This window comes from Canis aureus, chromosome 1, assembly GCF_053574225.1.
Source record: "Canis aureus isolate CA01 chromosome 1, VMU_Caureus_v.1.0, whole genome shotgun sequence".
Classification (NCBI taxonomy): Eukaryota; Metazoa; Chordata; class Mammalia; order Carnivora; family Canidae; genus Canis; species Canis aureus.
In genome coordinates, this window is record NC_135611.1 from 61,574,485 (window position 1) to 61,593,380 (window position 18,896).

Consider the following 18,896-nt stretch of genomic DNA (forward strand, 5'->3'; position numbering starts at 1 on the left):
GTAGAACTAGGTACAAGTATAGGGACAAATGCAAGATTAGTGATTATAGTCATGTAGTTTAAAAATATAAACTGACGTGTACTGATTGTAGCTTTAAAGAACAGGTATTCAGTAAAACATTGGCCTGTCTCATTTAAAAAATACTAGTAAAATGCCAGGATGCCATAGACATTTTTTATGACTTTTTCTTATGAAAATTTCAAACCCATAAAATAGCATAGTGTAAGGAATCCCCATGTACTCATCACCCAGCTTCAACCATTATGTCAGACACTTTACCATTTTCTCAGTAGATATTTCGATCTGTAGCTCTGAAATACAGATGAAAAAAAAAAAAAACACCATTATCATACTGGAAACTTTAAAAACAATTTAAGTAGAAATATTTGAAGTGTCTTTACTTGAGACACTTCTTTTGGCAGGGAAAAATAATATCTATAATTTAGAGAAAAACATGATCCTGAAATAACCCAATTCTCTCAGCTCTTTCCCTAGGCTCAGTGTCATTGCAAGAGAGAAACAAATCCCTGTCACTCCAGTAGGACAGTCATTTTGTTTTCTGCCTTGTTAAGGGCTCCAGGTATATGACTGAGGTTATTGAAGAGTCAAAAATGAGAGTTTGTGGGTATCCCGGTGGCTCAGCAGTTTAGCACTGCCTTCGGCCCAGGGCCTGATCCTGGAGACCCAGGATTGAGTCCCACGTCGGGCTCCCTGCATGGAGCCTGCTTCTCCCTCTGCCTGTGTCTCTGCCTCTCTCTCTGCATCTTTCTGTCTCTCTTATGGATAAATACATGAAATCTTTTTTTATTTTTTTAAAGGAGTTTGTGTATGATTTTGCTTTTCTGAGATCAAGCATATTGAACATTCACACCTGTGTTGGAGGGGTGAATGGTGACTCACAGCACTGGGAACTGACATCAGAGGGTCTGTGGACAATAAGGGGAAGTCACCATTGGCAACAAACTCTAACAAAGCCATAATCCTTCCAAATCAGACTCCTGAATCAAATGATCATTTTGGGAAAGTAGGACAGAATAGGAATACATTTATATAGTCAGAGACGTTGTAGATCTATTTGGTCAGTGAGCAATGATGAGATACCCTGAAAGGAAACCTTTGAGGCTGTCCTGTGCAGTCAGGGAGATTATTTCTCCCAATGGGAAGACACCATCATCTGACACAGTGCCACTCACTTCGGGGTACAACGGAGATTTTAATTATTAATTTTAGCTCTCAGCTTGGCCTGGCTATGGCACTGGGATGTTTGATCAAACACTGGTCTAGATGCTGTGAAGGCTTTCTTTTTTTTTTTTTCCCAAATGTGATTAACATTTAAATCAGTAAATCTTGAATAAAGCTGATTATCCTCCATAGTGTGGACAGGTCTCATCCAACCAGTTGAAGTCCTCATTAGAAAGACTGGGATATCCTGAGAAAGAAAGCATTCTGCCCCTAAATTGCCTTCAGAGGCATTTCAGGTGGCAGGCAATTCAAAGGCAGAGGTGACTGCAGCATCACCTCTTCCCTGGGTCCCCAGCCTGCCAGCCTACCCTACCAATTTTGCACTTGCCAGCCTCTGTGATTGTGTGAGCCAATTTCTTAAAATCTCTATCTCCATCTCCCTATCATCTGTATCTATCCATATATATTCATAATCCTGTTTCCCTGGAGACCTCTGGATAGGGATAAAATAACTCTTTTGTAATGTAGAAAAACAGCTGTACCATGACCCTGAACCTAACTACTAACAGCCTACTGTTGACTGGAAGCCTTACCGGTAACATAAATAGTTGATGAACACATATTTTGTATGTTATATGTATCATAGACTGTATTCTTACATCAAAATAGGCTAGAGAAAAGAAAATAGTATTAAAATAATAATGAAGAGAAAATACATTTAAAGTTACTCTATTGTATTTATAGAAAAAAAATCCACATATATGTGGACCCTAGCAGTTGAAAACCATGATGTTCAAAGGTCAGTTGTATTTAGACAATGTTATGTTATCTCAACTGCACTCTCAGCAAATCTGGAATCATAGATCTTAGACTCGGAAAGAACTTAGGTCTAATTCAGTCAAAATTTCCACCTATACATTGTTAAAAATTATAATAATAAAGGTCAAATGATTCGCACATACTAGGTATAATCTTTTCAATATTCCAAGTTAATATTATTCCATTTTATATGAGTAGATGTGGCTCAGAGAGGCAAATAACTTCTCCAGGATGACCTGGTGGAAGTCACTGAGGCAACATTTGGATTTAATACTTTTTGACTCCAAAGTCCATTTTTTTTTCCTATCAGGTTAGATGGCTTTTCTTTGACCCAGTTCCTAAATTTTTGGACATTTGTGGTGATGTAGAGGCCATTATATGGCAACTGTATATAATTTTTAACATCTTTGTTAGAAAGGTCTTCCATAATGAGTCAGATTTTATCATGTTTTGCCCTTTATAGCTACATTCTCACATGTCAGTTCTTCAAACACTTGAAGCTAGCCATGTTTTTGGTATTGTTGACTTATTTTCTTTGAATTAAATTATGCCCTGTATAAAATAGCAATGTGTATATACAGAGGGATTTAATGAATCATAATATATATAATTATCTTTGAAAAGTCAGAATGCAAGTTACAATGATTATAAACATAAAATTTATATTAAAACATTCTCCATAAAGTGATTTATTTGGCTGTTTTAGTTCAAAGTCATTGAGAATCTGATGATTACTCTCCTTCAGTTTATGGTCCATCAAATCAAAATCAGTTGGCCAGATATATGTAATAGGAGATGAAATTTCATTTGTGTATAATTTCCATTTGGCCCATTTTGGTTGAGACACATTTTCTTAACTTCTATATTTGAGAGCACTGAAGAGCTCATTGTTTCAATTATCTTCTTTGCTTTTGATTGAAGAATTGTTGGAGAATGTTGTAAGAAGTCTCCACATTTCTGTTTCTTTCTTTCTTTTTATTTAGAGGCCAAGTTTATACTAACTATGGATGCTTGACTCCATAAAGAGTATGCTTCTTAGATGACGAATGTGTGAAGGCCTTTTGTTTCTTTTTGACAGAATAATTCCTATGTTCAGAAAAAGGGGACTTTAAATGAGTTCTGGGAATAGCATTCTTCTTATTTTCACATTTCACCCAGTCCTGACAGAGAGCCTCAGGAGTATGGTTAATACAATTTCTACTTTTCCACCATTTTGGAAATATATCACTTTTACTCCATTTCATTATTCTTCCTCTTTTGGGAGTTGGAAATCTTAAGAGCCCATCACTGGTGAAATACGAGCAAGGTGTTTCACTGCCATTTTGTTTGGCTATAAAGGTGTAAAATGAATCTCTAACTCAGGTTTTGGAAATTGTGTGGTTTGATTATTTTCTGTTGACACTTCTCAAGAGTCAAGGACTACAGGGCCACCCTCTACTTCATTTTTTAGAATTTCAGTACTTGTTTGAGGTTCAGTTTCAACTCTGACAGGCTTCATTGAATTCATATGTCAAGACTTGATATCTACAGTTTGCTCTTCTGTTTCAGAAGCTTCCAGGGTGATCTTCTTTAATTGTTCAATGTCATTATTTTTCTGTATGTCACTGGAGATCATACTTCACCTGTATCTCTAAAGCTGCAACAGGTTGATCCCATTCTACTCACCATTTTTAAAGGTTACTATCTCTGCCAGTTGTGCTCTAAGTATTTCTACTTCATTTTGTTGCTTTAAACAATGCTGTCTTCAGCATATTTTTTCATCTCTTTGTTTTGTAGATTTTCAGCTTCTTTTTGCTTCAGGAAGCTAGTGATTTAATCCAATCCAAAATCCAAATTATTTTCTTTTTGTTTTTTAATGTTTTGTCATAGAAACAATTTTCAGTTTCCCTCCCTCTGATTGTTTTTACTCATGCTCTTTGGCTAGCTATCCATTGGTAAGTTCCAGCAACTATTTCAAAAGTTTGATTCTAGTATTATCTGCCCAAACAACAATGGAATGCCCTTCCTTCTTGTTCTAGTAACTATGGTCTCTAAATGCAGTCTAAGATTTACTAGCTTTCTAATGTAGTCTCATGCCTCCTTTTACAGATCCTTTTATAAGAGTCTCTCATCTTTGTACCTGTGTGGGTAATATTTGTAGTTACATTGTAATTTATATTATTAGTATCAACCTAATGCTAAAGTCTGTCAAGGTATTTAATACTGTATATTTTATCTTTTTCAATGCACAATTTCAGTAAGTACAATTTTGGCTAATTTGTTGAATATAAAATAGTAGAGCAACATGATGATAGAAAAGTTTAGTGAAAGTGATAGAAAAGAAATGAAGTTTTAGGAATCATTTGCCCTGAGACCCTAGTTAAAATCATTAGGAGTGACATTACTACGAGAAAGATAAAAAAAAGTGGGGGGGGGGGAGAAAAGAAAAGAAAAAAGAGATTTTCAAGGGTTGATCTTTGGAAAACAATTCCATTTAAACATCGGAAAAGCCCATTTTAGGTAGGGAAGAGAAAGAGCAAATTCTTTAAGGGTAGGAGTCAGGCCTGCTCTGAAACATAATGAGGGCTCACTGAATAATTTTAGAAATGGAATTAGTACAAGAGGCAAAGAAGGAGGGGTTAGAGAAGAAGGAAAAGAGAAAAGAAATAGTAAAGCATTCTAAAAGAGTGCTGCCCACACTGTCAAAATTACAGACAGATCAAAGAGAATAGAAGGGAGAAGAGACTACTAGATTTGGCAGTCATAAAAATGGTCACGAGTGATACCAGAGGTGGCAGTTCTGGCCAAATGTTTGGGTAGAAGTCAGATTGTGAGGTGTGACCAGTGGCTTGGTGATCAGAATGCAGACACTGAGTACAGATTACTTTTTCCAGTAGAACTTTCACAGGACTAGAGGGGTGGCGGTTCTTTTGAACAGGTGGAACCAAGTGTTTTTGTAGTTAGAGAAGATTCACTGGCAGAGGACAGATAATCCTGGGAAGAGAGGGAATAATTAGAAACACATGATCTTGGATAAAGCAGCCAGGGTTTTATGAGGAACTGAGCTGAGTTTATGCAGTTTGTTAAGAAGGATGCACATATTTTCCACAAATGGAGTCAGCAGGGAAAGCAAATAGGCTGGGTTATGAATCTGTGTAACACTGAGGTAGAGATCAAGTTAGTACCAGATAATGACAAAAGTGGTTAAACTCAGTTCAGGAGGACTTCTGTACCTCAATAATAAAGCAGCAAAGATGACAGTGTAGTTACAGTTGTCTTAAAATATTTTGAAATTGCACCAGGGAATATATTAATTTGCTGGGGCTGCCATGACAAAACACCATGGACTGGAGGACTTAACCAACAGATGTTTATCTTCTCACAGCCTGGAGGCCAGAAGTCCTATATTAAGGTGTTGCTAGGTTTGGTTTCTTCTGAGGTCTTGCTCCTTGCATTATAGGTGGTTGTCTTCTCCGTTGTCATATGATTTTTTTCCTCTATGCTCGTCTGCATCCTAATCCACTCTTCTAATGAAGACACCAGTCATTTTGCATTAGTGCCACCCCCCATAACCTCTTTTTACCCTAATTATCTCTTTAAAGGCCCCAACTCCAAGAAAAGTGATATTCAGAGGTACTAGGGGTTATGACTTCAACATATGAATTTTGGGGCAGGGAAGAGGAGTAGAGTGATACAATTCAGCCTATAACAGGAATAATGTAGTCAACAACAGACAAAGGAATTCTACTTATTTTCTTATAGTTGAATATGTTGTAACAAGTAGAACCTCTCAGAATTTAGTGTGGTAAGCAAAGTGATGGCCCACAAAGGTGCCTACATCATAATACCTGGAAATGGAAATACTTCACTTTATATGACAAAAAGGATTTTCAGATGTGATTTAGTTAGGGACTCTGAGATGGCAGGAACATCCTAGATAATCTGAATGGGCCTAATCTAATGACATTGGCCCTTAAAAGTGGAGAACTTTTCCCCACTGAGTTTAGGGTTAGAGGGACATGTGATTCTGGAAGAAAGGTCAGAGATACAACACCATTGGTTTTGGAGACAAAGAAAGAAAGCCAGGAGCCAAGGAATGCACTTTTAGAAGCTGGAAGAGGCAAAGAAATAGATTCTCTCCTAGAACCTTGAGAAGGAACCCAGCCTTGTCAACACCCTGATTTTAGCCCAGTGAGACCTGCATCACACTTCTGACCCACAGGACTGTAACCTAATACATCTGTTTTAAGTCACTAAGTTTATGGTACTTTGTTACAACCAAAAAAGTACCAGGGTGAAGGTCTAGAAGACCAATTCAGTAGGTCTGGGATGGGGCCTAAGAATCTGATTACCGACCAGTTCCCAGGGGATGTCAGCATGTCTGGACTGGGGAGCATACTGTGAGTAGTAAGGCTTCAGAGATCAAGCCTCATCAGATCTCCTCATCTCATAGAGAAAGGAATTGACATTTAAGAAGAATTTATGGTTATTGGCTGGTCTTTCTTCAACTCCAGCCCACTACACTGTAATAGTGCCTAAGAAATAATAAGTTAATAAATTAATTAATTGATTTAAAAAAGGAGCCCATAAAAAAAAAAAAGGGGGAGCCCATCAGAGAAGTCAGGCATGAAGAGGTGCCAGAGTTTGGAAAATTTGGCTCCAGAGCCTCTGTGTGTTTACGGTGCCCATGAAGTGTCCTGTCTGACACTTAGCTGATATAAATTGCTCATCACCCACCCCTTTGAAAACTAACAGCTGTTTGCTACGTACAACAGGTTTATAGCCTCTTGGTCCCAGGAGTTTCTAACTTCCTAGGTGTCAGCAAGTTTAAGAGAAAAATTTCAGGGCAAACGGGCATTTTGTTGTGACAATTTAGCAGGAGGCAGCTCAAAAGCTATAGATCATCTGTAAACTCAGAACTATAAACACGGAGGGAGTGTTTCCAGTGACCCGAAGGGCATGTTCTGTGTTTATCTTGTTGCCCGAGGCACCCTGTAATTATGTGAGAGCAGAATGTCCACTGATCTTCTGGCAAAAGGGTTTGAGGAAAACTATCAGGCTTTAATAAAGAGGATAAAGAGCTGGCATGTTGGACCGACATCCAAGGTGAACATCAGAAAGGAAAAGATTCTAAGAATGTGACAGGGACTTGTCAGGAGAGGCTGGTGAGCAGAACATTACCAAGAAGAGTGAGGAGAAACTGCAACCAAAGCTCTGTGGAAACCTCCCACTTGACGGAACAGAAAGAAGAGTCACAGGCACTGGAACAAGGGTTCCCGAACAACCTCATACATGGGGTGATGGAGGGAACATGAATACCACACAGGTAGCCTGCTAAAATGCACACTCCTCAGAATCTATCCCAGAGGTTCTTTTTAACTTTTTATTATGGAAAATTCCAAACATTCGACAGTAGAGAGTGTAGTATATCTCACCTGCACATCCTCAGACTCAGTTAAGATCACCACACAGCCACTCTTCCTTTGTCTGTTCCACTTGCTCAATGCCTACGTTCTCATCTTCCCTTCTCCACTGGATGATACGGATGCCAATCCCAGTCATCAGGAAACAGCATTTTAGGTAGAGAGAAGAGTAAGGACAAAACCCCAGGGCAGAGGGTGCCTGGAATGTTTGAGCAATACTGCAGAGGTCTATGTAGGTAGAACGGAGGGAATGGGGGCAGTTGGTAGGGGATGGAATCAGAAACATAATAGGGCAAATAGAGAGTTCAGATAGGCCGAGTAGGTCCTTGCAGCTTTTTGCAACAGCCTTGGCTTTTACTCTAGAAACTTTAGAACAGAAGAGACTAGCAATTGTGGAAAGCTAAAATTGAAAAGGTGAAGGGATGAAACAGTATTACTGGAGCCCATCGAAGAGTAACTGCCTGGTAGGAGCTATAGTCATAGGGAATCAAGAATGCAGTTATGGCCAAGAACTTTGCTCCAAATTTGTGAGAGAATAGGAGAATTATTACTCTGATCCTCGTGATAATAGGAATGAATATCCCTGATGAATAGAGTAACCTCCATCTCTACCTCTGGGTTCAGTGACAGGAAAAGTCTTAGTTGGGAGAGCGCTATCTCAGCTTCCAATGACATGGAACATGACTACCTTCCTCATTGGAAGCATTTATCCCTTGGTAACTAGGGCCTTCAAATCACCCAGTCCAAGGTGGTGGGGACAGATACCAAAAATTTCTTAGGTGGGTTATTAAGTGTAATAGTGAGAGGGGTCCCTCCCACTCCTACTTATTGGCTCTTGACCCTATATAATCTGGTGATGGAGGGAATGGCATTACTTGGTTCCGATTTCACCAATGCAATGAGGCACTCACTTTTTTCTTGGTTCCTATTCTACAGGATCCTGGGCAGAAATTTTAGGGGGAGGAGCAAAAAATGGTCCTTGGTTTGGTTCCCATGACTTGTTAGGTTTATCACTCCCCCTGTGGTTAAGTATGCATGTGGTAGTTTTCCTGGGAAAAGGAGAATATAAAATTTCAGGGCAATCTGGCATCTGCGTGAGGCTACTTCCTGAAAAGCACCACTTTTCTTGTATAGATTGGTAAACGGTTCAGCTTTTTGTTAAAAGGCTCTGAAATGAGTAAAAACCTGGCATTAATTGAATTAACCTAAAGGCCATGCTATATTTCAGGCCAGAGGTTCTCCATCAGAGGGATTTTGTTCTCTAGGGGATATTAAGCAATGTGTAGAGACATTTTTAGTAGTCACAGCTAGGGGAGAGGGGGAAGACAGAGCTACAGATAATCCAGTGGCTACAGGCCAGGGGTCCTGCTAAGCATTTTACAATGCATGGGACATTCCCCGCAAATGAATTATCTGCTCAAAATGTCAATAGTACTGATGAGAAATCCTGCCCTCCCTAGGCTGAAGAATTCACTTACCATTTATTTGATTTCTTAAACTTTGCCTAGTCATGCTGTCCAGTATAATTTATCCGAGATAGAATAAAATTTATATAAGTAAGACAATGCCGGCAATATACATCTGCTTTGAGTTTGAACAATATAACTCCTCCTATTATTGTATTTTCAGGGAGAAACTGAAACCCCAAATTAAATCCTTTAATCATTTATAGTCAAACTTTCAGAAATTAAAGGTCATGGTTATTTTTTGCTCTGTCTCAGCCAGAGAAGTCTCAGTCAGATGCACATGTATGCTTGGAGTTCCTTTTATAGCTGAAACCTCAAGCATCCTTCACTAAGTATATAGTTCTGTACATTAGCTGAAATTAGTTGCATCAATCTAGCTTACACTTCTAGGTGTTCTCTTTGTAAAGAGTCTGAACAGTGAATAGGGCCCATTAGCCTATCACAGTTGCAGCCCAACACCCATACACATCAGCAAATCTCTGGTATCCAATAACTGGTAAAATAGTTATGTCATTATAGACACTCAAGGATTCCCAGTGGGTACAATTGCTAGTTTCTAAGTGAAAGCAAGTCTATCACAAATTGGAAAATCCTTTTGATTTCCTTCTTAACTTTCATTCCTGGTTAGTTTATGCCAGTTGTTCAAAATCATCCACCTGTGACTTGAAATTTGATAGGGAAACACTTCCCAAGAAGATGTTTAGTATGGCATTCTGTTTGTCATGAGGAAACAATCCCCTGACCCAACCGCCATCTTTTTTAGAAGTGGTCTCTGAGAAGGAGCACCGGGGTGGCTTTAGTTGGTTAAGCCTCTGACTCTTGGACTTCAGCTCAGGTCATGAGCTCAGGGTGGTGGGAGCAAGCCTGAGTTGGGCTCTGTGTTCAGTGCAGTCTGTTTGGGATTCTCTCTCTCCTTCTCTCTTTGCCTCTCACTCCACTCATTTTCTCGATAGATAGACAGACAGATCAATAAATAAAATCTTTAGAGTGGTTTGTGAGAAAAGTTAGACTCACCTAGGAAACTGGGTGATATCTTGATCCACCAGACACTTACCTGAAGTTCCTTCTTCTATCTTGCATATTGAAAAATTTTCATTTCCAGTTCTTCTTTTGAATTTTGTGTCCCTAGCCTTCCTGAATCGAAGATGCAACTGTGTAGTGGCATAGTCTGCACACCCTTTAGTGCCGGTAGCCGCCTCCCCTTTGTACCACATTTCATATCCATTCTCTAAGTCACACTCCCCTGGAGTTTCTGCATGTGTCCTTACCATCTGCTGCTGTTAGTGACACTTCTGGAAACCTTTAGGCTCCTGCTACACCTTCACAAAGTGACTTCCCTCGAGGTACCTGCTAACACACGAAATGTTGGTGTTTCTGGGGTGCCAAGTGCATCTTCTGCATTTTGTTTTGAGTTTCTTACCTCTTTTCCTTTTTTTTTTTTTTTTTAAGATTTTGTTTATTTATTCATGAGAGACATGGAGAGAGAGGCAGAGACACAGGCAGAGGGAGAAGCAGGCTCCCTGTGGGAACCCGATGTGGGATTTGATGCAGAAGTCAATCCCAGGACCCTGGGATCACGCTCTGAGCTGAAGGCAGATGCTCAACCACTGAGCCACCCAGGTGTCTCAGTTTTTTTCCTCTTAAATTTCAACGTTTGACATTATTTTTCAGAAACTTATTGTATTTGTTCTTAATTCATAAATATCATTATATTACTTTTGGGAGTGTTTCTGATTTCTGAAAAACTTTGGAAAACTTTGCTTATGACTTTTCTAATGCCTATATATATATATATATTTCCCTAGCCCAGATGATACATTTTTGACAAGCCGTTGATATTGAAATCTTATTTTGCTGGCTTAGAGCATACATAAAAATTTGCAACTTGTTAAGACTGAAACTTCTCTGTTACTGTGTTCTCTCAGTTCTGCTCCTCTGGGATATTTGCAGATATGCAGTTTAAAACTATAAGCTAGGGCAGCCCGGGTGGCTCAGCGGTTTAGCGCCGCCTTCGGCCCAGGGTGTGATCCTGGAGACCCGGGATCGAGTCCCACGTCAGGCTCCCTGCATGGAGCCTGCTTCTCCCTCTGCCTGTGGCTCTGCCTCTCTCTGTCTCTGTCTCTGTCTCTCTCTTTCTCTCATAAAAAAATAAAATCTTAAAATTAAAAAAAAAAATAAAAAAAATAAAACTATAAGCTAGGAACAAAAGATTGATGTTGCTTGGAGAGATGTTCTGAATGCCAGATTAAACTCATAGCAGGAATTTAATGGAATTAATCCTTTCCATGGGTTAATTCCCTCACATCGTAAGAGAGATACAAATAGAGAGTGGTCAAGAGTGACATTTAGTAAGACTAATATTTTATAGGAACAGTACCATCTTATTGTTTTGGCATATTTGTGTAGAAAGAGGAGGGCATATTATTTTGGCAGTTAAAATAAGAGAAGTAGAGAACTACGTAGTGGTTTTTAATACCACCCATGTTCTTTTAGTGCCCCACTGAGAACTATTGGTGAGAATCTCTCATGCTTCTGTTTATTCAACAACTTCCTGGGTCTTCTGAGTATCTATTGATTTCAATGTCCACTGCTAAGACAATAATAGGCCATGGGTAATCTACTGAGGATAAGATCATTTTATAAATGTCTTATTTAAGGTCTGTTTGGTCATCTTTAGTTGTTCCTTCTTTTCTAGTAGAATACATATTGCTATTTGCTTAAAATTCCTATTTGAGTAGATAACATATAAAAGATGTCTCATGCCTTGTAGTTAGCTATACTTATATTTGAGAAGATATTTTTAACAAAATAAAAAAGAGAACAGGGATCCCTGGGTGGCGCAGCGGTTTGGCGCCTGCCTTTGGCCCAGGGCGCGATCCTGGAGACCCGGGATCGAATCCCACGTCGGGCTCCCGGTGCATGGAGCCTGCTTCTCCCTCTGCCTGTGCCTCTGCCTCTCTCTCTCTCTCTGTGACTATCATAAATAAATAAAAAAATTAAAAAAAAAAAAAAAGAGAACAGTTTTCATTGTAGAACTCAAGAGGAGAGATAGATATTTGCTTGTAACTCCTACCAAAACTAATCTTGCAGCTTTGGTTATTGGTGGGGTATGGGTAAAATAAAGAAGGAGAGAAGAACTGATGCCTTCTTAGGATACTTTTGGTTGAAGTATGTGAATATCAATTTAATCTGACTAACCAATAAATGATTTTATTGGCTTACATAACTAAAAATCCAGAGATAGGATTTAGGCATAGTTTAATTAGGGTTCTAGCAATATTTCTCTGCTTTTCTCTCAGCATTGTTGATGTCAGATTTGTCCTCAAGTTGTCATGCTTTCACGATGGACACTAATAGCCATTAGGACAAGGTGCTTCATGTTCACATTCTGTGAAAGGTAGAGAGAGCAGTTTTTCACTATACTGCTTTTAAGAGTAAAAAGGATATTTTCCAGAACTGTCTGGTGACCTTCTCCACATACCTGAATCGCAGGAATCAGATCATTCTGAAATAGTCACTTGGCAAGGGAAGTGGATGGGATTATTCTCACTGGAGCAGACCCATCTCTTGAAATTGAGAATAATTTCCCACACTGAATGACTGTTACTCAATGGATAGGAGTTGAAATGGATGCTAGGGAGTTAATAAAACATATTTACTAAAAATGTGACTCAGGTCATAGAAATCTAAAAAGACTAATTTTTAACCTATGAAGGATCTTCATTAAAAAAAGCAACTTCTTCCTTAGGAGTCAGTTTATAGAAGAGAAGCACTAGTTGAGAGTTAATTTACTTCTATTGGTAATTTTAGTTTTTTAGCCTCCAGAGGAAATGGTATTCAGTCTTAATGGTTACAATAAAATCTCTGTCTGAAAAATTAGAAGTCAGATCTGACATGGTAGCCGGTGAGCCCTCAGGAGCCACTGCATTCGTGACTCCCAAGAAACAGAGAAGCCCACTGCTTATTGAGAGAGAGTGTATATAGTTCTGGGGATTGAGGATCTATTGTAGTAAATGATGTAATTATTTCCACTTCTCAGCTAAGTTCTTTGTAAGAAGACTAAACCTCTAGCCCACTGAGTCAGGTTTTGTCAGGTAAGTTGCAAAGTATATAGTAATAGAATGTGAGTGTAAATGACATATGTCTCATCTGAGCAAAAGCCTTCAGAGGCATTATATAGTTCTGTAAAACCTCTTTTTAATCTCTGCCTGAAAGATGGCATGGTCCAAATAAGGCTTTTTCAACCTTGGTCTCAGAATGAGCAAACACAGATTGTAAAACAGCAGCCAGCCAAATTGAATGAGAAATAAACCTTTGTTGGTATAATCCAGAGATGTAAGGGAGTTTGTGTGCTACTGTAGCATGATTTACAAAAGCTGGGTTTTAATATCAGTTTGGCTACAAGAAAAACATCTGTGATATCTTGAATAAGTCACCAAGCCTCTCAAACATAGTTTTCATCTATAAAATAATAATTAAAAAAAAAGACCTTTAGATTTTATCTGTAATGCTTAACAATTTGACTGCTAAACCTAGTCTCTAAAAGTTTTGTCAATTGGTTAAGTTGTGAAATGTAGGTAATATGATGTATTTTCCTTTTATTAATTACTTAAAGGCATTTATAACTTTCAATCAGCATGAGATAAATCATGCTTTCATAATAAAGTATGAGACTCCTGCCAAAAGAAGCATATTAGCTTACCTAAACTACTCCCATCATAAATCAACAGGTATTTCAGTCTTTTTAATACATAGAAAATAACTAAGTATCTTTTTAGAACTCCCTGATAGGGTCTAAAATCTTTTTTTTCTAACACATTCTATTTTGTATTATGACTCTGTCCCTCATTTTTTTTTTTTTTTTTTTTTTTTTTACTAATTAGAGTGTATGATTCAATAAATGCTTAATTTAATTGTAAGGACAATTAAATTGCTACAGTTCTGGAGATTTTGTTAAATAGAGACTTTTCTAGCTTTAGCTAACAAAATAAGGAGAAACTGAATTTTTTTTCAGAAAAACAGGAAACTGTCCTTTTTTCAGTGGATAATCTTTCCTCCTTTGTCGAATATTAGTTGACTGTAGAGTTGAGGGCCCATTTCTGCCAAACTGTGGAAGAAGCCTTGGTGCCCATCGAAAGATGAATGGATAAAGAAGATGTGATCTATGTATACTATGGAATATTACTCAGCCATTAGAAATGATGAATACCCACCATTTGCTTAGACGTGGATGGAACTGGAGGGCATTATGCTGAGTGAAGTAAGTCAATCGGAGAAGGACAATCATTGTATGGTTTCACTCGTACAGGGAATATAAAAAATAGTGGGAGGGATTATGGGGGAAAGGAGAGAAAATGAATGGGAAAAATCAGAGAGGGTGACAAAACATGAGAGACTCCTAACTCCAGGAAACAAACAAGGGGTAATAGAAGGGGATGTGGGCAAGGGGATGGGGTGACTGGGTGATGGGCACTTGACTGGATGAGCACTGGATGTTATACTATATGTTGGCAAATCGAACTCCAATAAAATATATATGTATATTAAAAAAAAAAACCAAACGAATGAATAAAAAAAAAAAGGGAAACAAAGAACACAACTACAAAATAATTATACCAGAATACACACACACACACACACACACACACGTACCCCTCCACACATCCAAAACTTTTGTTCATGGATCTTCCACTGATCTTGTCCTGTAGTTGTTTTAAGAATCTCTTATATGAGAATACCTATTTCTTTCTTTCTACAGTGTTAAAAAAAAAAGCATTTAATGGAGAGAAAAAATGGCCTCTGAAAACCAATTCTAAATGAGACATGCACTAAGACTCTTGATTAGGGTGTGCTGGAACCTGCCATATCTGCTTCAACATCAGGCAGTATGAGAGCACCAAGGCCTCACGGCTGGGCTCTGGAGATTGGGAAGAATGACCACTAATAAATAAGTAATTTATGATTTAAGCAATTTTAAACATTTTCTTTTACTATTGAGGCAAGAATAGATAATTTAAATCCCCTCTTAACATAAGCAGAGGATATTTTACATACAATGTTCCAACTCATTTTATTTATACATATATTTAGATATTAAAATATTTAAAATGCTAAAGATGTTGATCAAACTCATTATCTTTCTCTCTCTCTCTCTCTCTCTTTTTTTTTTCCCCAACTACTCCAATACATAAAATTGTGAGTTTGTGTTTGATCTACACATGGCAAGGGTGAAGAATGGGGAATGGTGGAAAAGCAGCTTGTAGGGAAGTAGGAAAGTAGTTCTATCAAATTTTGCATAAACAAACTGTTCTATATTTTAGAAAATCCTGTTAGTAAATATCTCTACCACTACGAATTTATCTATTTTTCTTAGTGACATTTTAAGCATCTAACATCTGTACACTGAGTTTTATTACAAAGACCAACATTTAGACAAATTAAATCTAACTAAAATCAACATTTATATGACTGTATCCAATCTCAAGAACAGCAAACGAGTTGTAAGTACTAATGAGAAGATATTTGAGAGCTTATTACATCACTATTCATACATGCAGGCGCAGAGGAAGTGTCTAGGTCATTTTGATGGTCAATTATTAGATGTGTTTATACTCAGCCAGATAGTGATTTTCCAACTGAATGGATTGTAAACAAATAGCATGTAACTATCTAAAGGCGGGGCGGGGGTCAGTGTTTAGTGAAGGCCAGGAGAAAGCTAGCCTTGAATGTGAATGAGGAAAACATGTTTTGAATTTAGTAAAGTCACATTAATTAATATTTAGGATAACTATAAACTAACCTCTTACCAAACAGGCCTTCTGGACAGGCAGGGTGCTTGTGATACTGGACAGAGATGAGGATTTATGGAAGTTTTGCTGAAAGTAGTGCTGGATTGCATCCTGAGACTCTGAAGATCTAATCCTGTATGCAGGAGGGGGTCTGCAGTCAAAAGTCAAGCAGTCCTTCCAGCCAAAGGCTCAATCTGGAGAGACTGGGCACAGAAATAGAAAGTGGACATGGCACAGTGGGGTGACTGAAAGGAAGGCAGATCAAACAATGGGTTTCTGGCAATATTCCATGAGACTTAGGTGCTGGTGTTCTATAGCTTGTGACTCCCTTTTGGTGATGGGGAAGCCAGTCATACGGTACTGTGACAGCTCCTTATAAATCAGAGGTTGCAAAATGTCATGTTTTGTTTGATCCATTTAGTGCTTACCCACAGAATGATGTAAAATAATTTTTTAACGATGAACTAGCATTATTTATTTATTTATTTTATAATAAATTTATTTTTTATTGGTGTTCAATTTGCCAACATACAGAATAACACCCAGTGCTCATCCCGTCAAGTGCCTCCCTCAGTGCCCGTCACCCATTCACCCCCACCCCCCGCCCTCCTCCCCTTCCACCACCCCTAGTTCATTTCCCAGAGTTAGGGATATAAAATAAATTTACATTAGTTGCCAACACTTAACACTAAAGATAATTTTATCTATATATGTCAACTTACAGCTTTTCTGAACACATCAGAAATCTGGTATTATCAACCTTGCTGCCATATGTAGTATGGATAAACCTTGTGCTGGACCACTCCTCTTGCAATGAGCGTGCTCTCTTCCATCTGCCACAGTCCACACCAGTCCCCACTGTCCTGCCCCTGTGGACGGGAGACAGTTGCCTTTTGCCATCATACTCATTTTGTGTTTTGCTTATAGTAGAATTAGAGGCAAAAAGGAGATATTTCTTAAATCCATTTTGCAGTTCTTTATTTTAGAATTTTTTTCAATTTTAAAAGGCTTCAATTTTAAAATATTTCAAACATGTAGGAAAATAGACAGTAAAACTAAATAATCCCCCATGACCATATTTCATGGCTTTAACTGTGATTACTTAAGTCCAGTCTTGTTTCATCTATATCCCCACTCCCTTCCCTTCACTGTATCATTTAAAAGAAAATCCCTGACATCCTATGGTTTTCCCTGTAAGTATTTCAGTATGTAACAATAAAAGATAAGAACACTTATATAATAAAACAGTCACATATTCATGGTATAGTCACACCGAAAAACATTAGCAGAAAGCATTTATATATAAATTATCCAGTTTGTTAAAATTTCCAATTGTTTCATAAATATATGTTACACTTTGTTTGAATCAGGATTAGGGATGCCTGGGTGGCTCAGTGGTTCAGCATCTGCCTTTGGTTCAGGTCATGATCCCAGGGTCCTGGGATCGAGTCTCGCATTGGGCTCCCTGCATGGAGCCTGCTTCTCCCTCTGCCTGTGTCTCTGCCTCTCTCTGTATGTCTCTCATGAATCAATAAATAAAATCTTAAAAAAAAAAGTCAGGATTAAAATAAGGGCTACAGGAGGTAATTGATTGATGTCTTTAAAGTATCTTCTAATTTATAACTTCTCTCCATCTCTGTATCTGTCTTTCTCTCTCTCTCTTAATCCCTCTCCCTCTCTTTGTATATCTTTCTTTTGGCTATAAATTGTTTAATAAACCTGGCTCATTGTTTTTGTAGAATTTCTCACAGTCACAAATTTTCTGATTTACCATAGTAAAATTTAGCATGTTCTTCTATTGTCTATATTTCTTGTAAACTTGCTTGAATTTTTTGAGAATAATATTTCATTGGCAGTGGTGTATTCTATCAGAAGGCCCATAATCTCAGGGTTTATCTCTTTTTCTCTCATTAATCTGTGTTCAATGCCTAGATCCATCAATTCACTAAAGGTTGCAAAATGTTATAATCTAATTAAACTATCTTGTCTTTTTTTAAACTATCCTGTCTTTATTTAATAACTGAGCTGCCCCTATTAAGAAAAACATCGTCTTGTCTGTTATTTGTTTACATAGTGGTATAGTTCTTATAGAAAAAGCTGAGCAAATGTTTTTTTCCTCTGTTTATGAATTTCTTAAAAATAATTAGCACCCTCCATTTGAGACTAATTTGTATTTTTTAGTATGAGCTCATGTACTTAAACATATTTCTTATGTTTTAATTCATAGCAGGTATTGTCTTTACTGATGCTTATATTTTTCTATCTTCTGCTTAATTTGACTTCATCCTCATGAACTTTGACAATCCCTTTGTTACCTTTTGGACAAACTGTCCTGATCTCATCTTGTACATTTTGAGCCCAGACATAGAATCTACTATTTCAGGAATCCTGGCTCCTTTGAGTGAGAACTGACTGGTATTTAAAGACCACAACCTGGGACACCAGGGTGGCTTAGCGGTTTAGTGCCTACCTTCAGCCCAGAGGATGACCCTGGAGTCCTGGGATCGAGTCCTGCATCAGGCTCCCTGCATGGTGCCTGCTTCTCCCTCTGCCTGTGTCTCTGCCTCTCTCTCTCTCTCTCTCTCTCTGTCTCTCATGAATAAATAAATAAAAAAAAATAAAAAGTAAAGACAACAACCTGGCTATTGGGAGCCATGCTCTATCAAATTGAGAAAGTTAAAGATAGCTTAGAGAACTGTGTGTTGACTTTCTTTTTTTTGTTAAGCCTGGTTCACTTTACTTAGTTACCATGCCTTTCTGGCCCTCATTTGCTTTTCAGTTTGCAACTCCTGCTCAAAACCAATTCTAAACCATCAACGTCCTGTCCTACATGCAGAAGTATACTACAACAGGGTAAAAGGTAAAGAACCTGAATTACTTTACAATAAGAGAAAAAAAAATGAGGAGGAAATAACTGAAAAGTTACTAGTAATTTTACTTATAAATCTCAGTCTGAACTTCTACTTATAAATAGCAAAACCCTGCGGACACTGTTTATTCACTTGTGAAATAAACCATACCCTTGATGCCTGGGACTAATTGCTTTATTTACTATGAATTTCAGAGGATCTTTCTTTTGATATTATCCATGTGGAAACACCCTATCAAGTTGGTAAGACTAAAGTGATGCTGTATTTAACTGACATTTTTTATTGCAGGAAAGGAAGGCAAAAAGAAAACTCGCGTTTATGGTCTACAATATGCTAGAGGTTTTCAAATGCATTATCTCATTCTCATAA

At 38.0% G+C, this 18,896-nt stretch overlaps 1 long non-coding RNA gene across 1 annotated transcript; it reads left to right on the forward strand.

Annotated features, from left to right (window-relative positions):
- The first annotated feature begins 5,890 nt into the window (after positions 1–5,890).
- LOC144285916 (uncharacterized) lies at positions 5,891–18,682 on the forward strand. The gene is made up of 3 exons (XR_013354074.1): positions 5,891–7,306; positions 13,943–14,129; positions 18,437–18,682. It is a non-coding gene; the product is annotated as an uncharacterized LOC144285916 (long non-coding RNA).
- Positions 18,683–18,896: the final 214 nt, after the last annotated feature.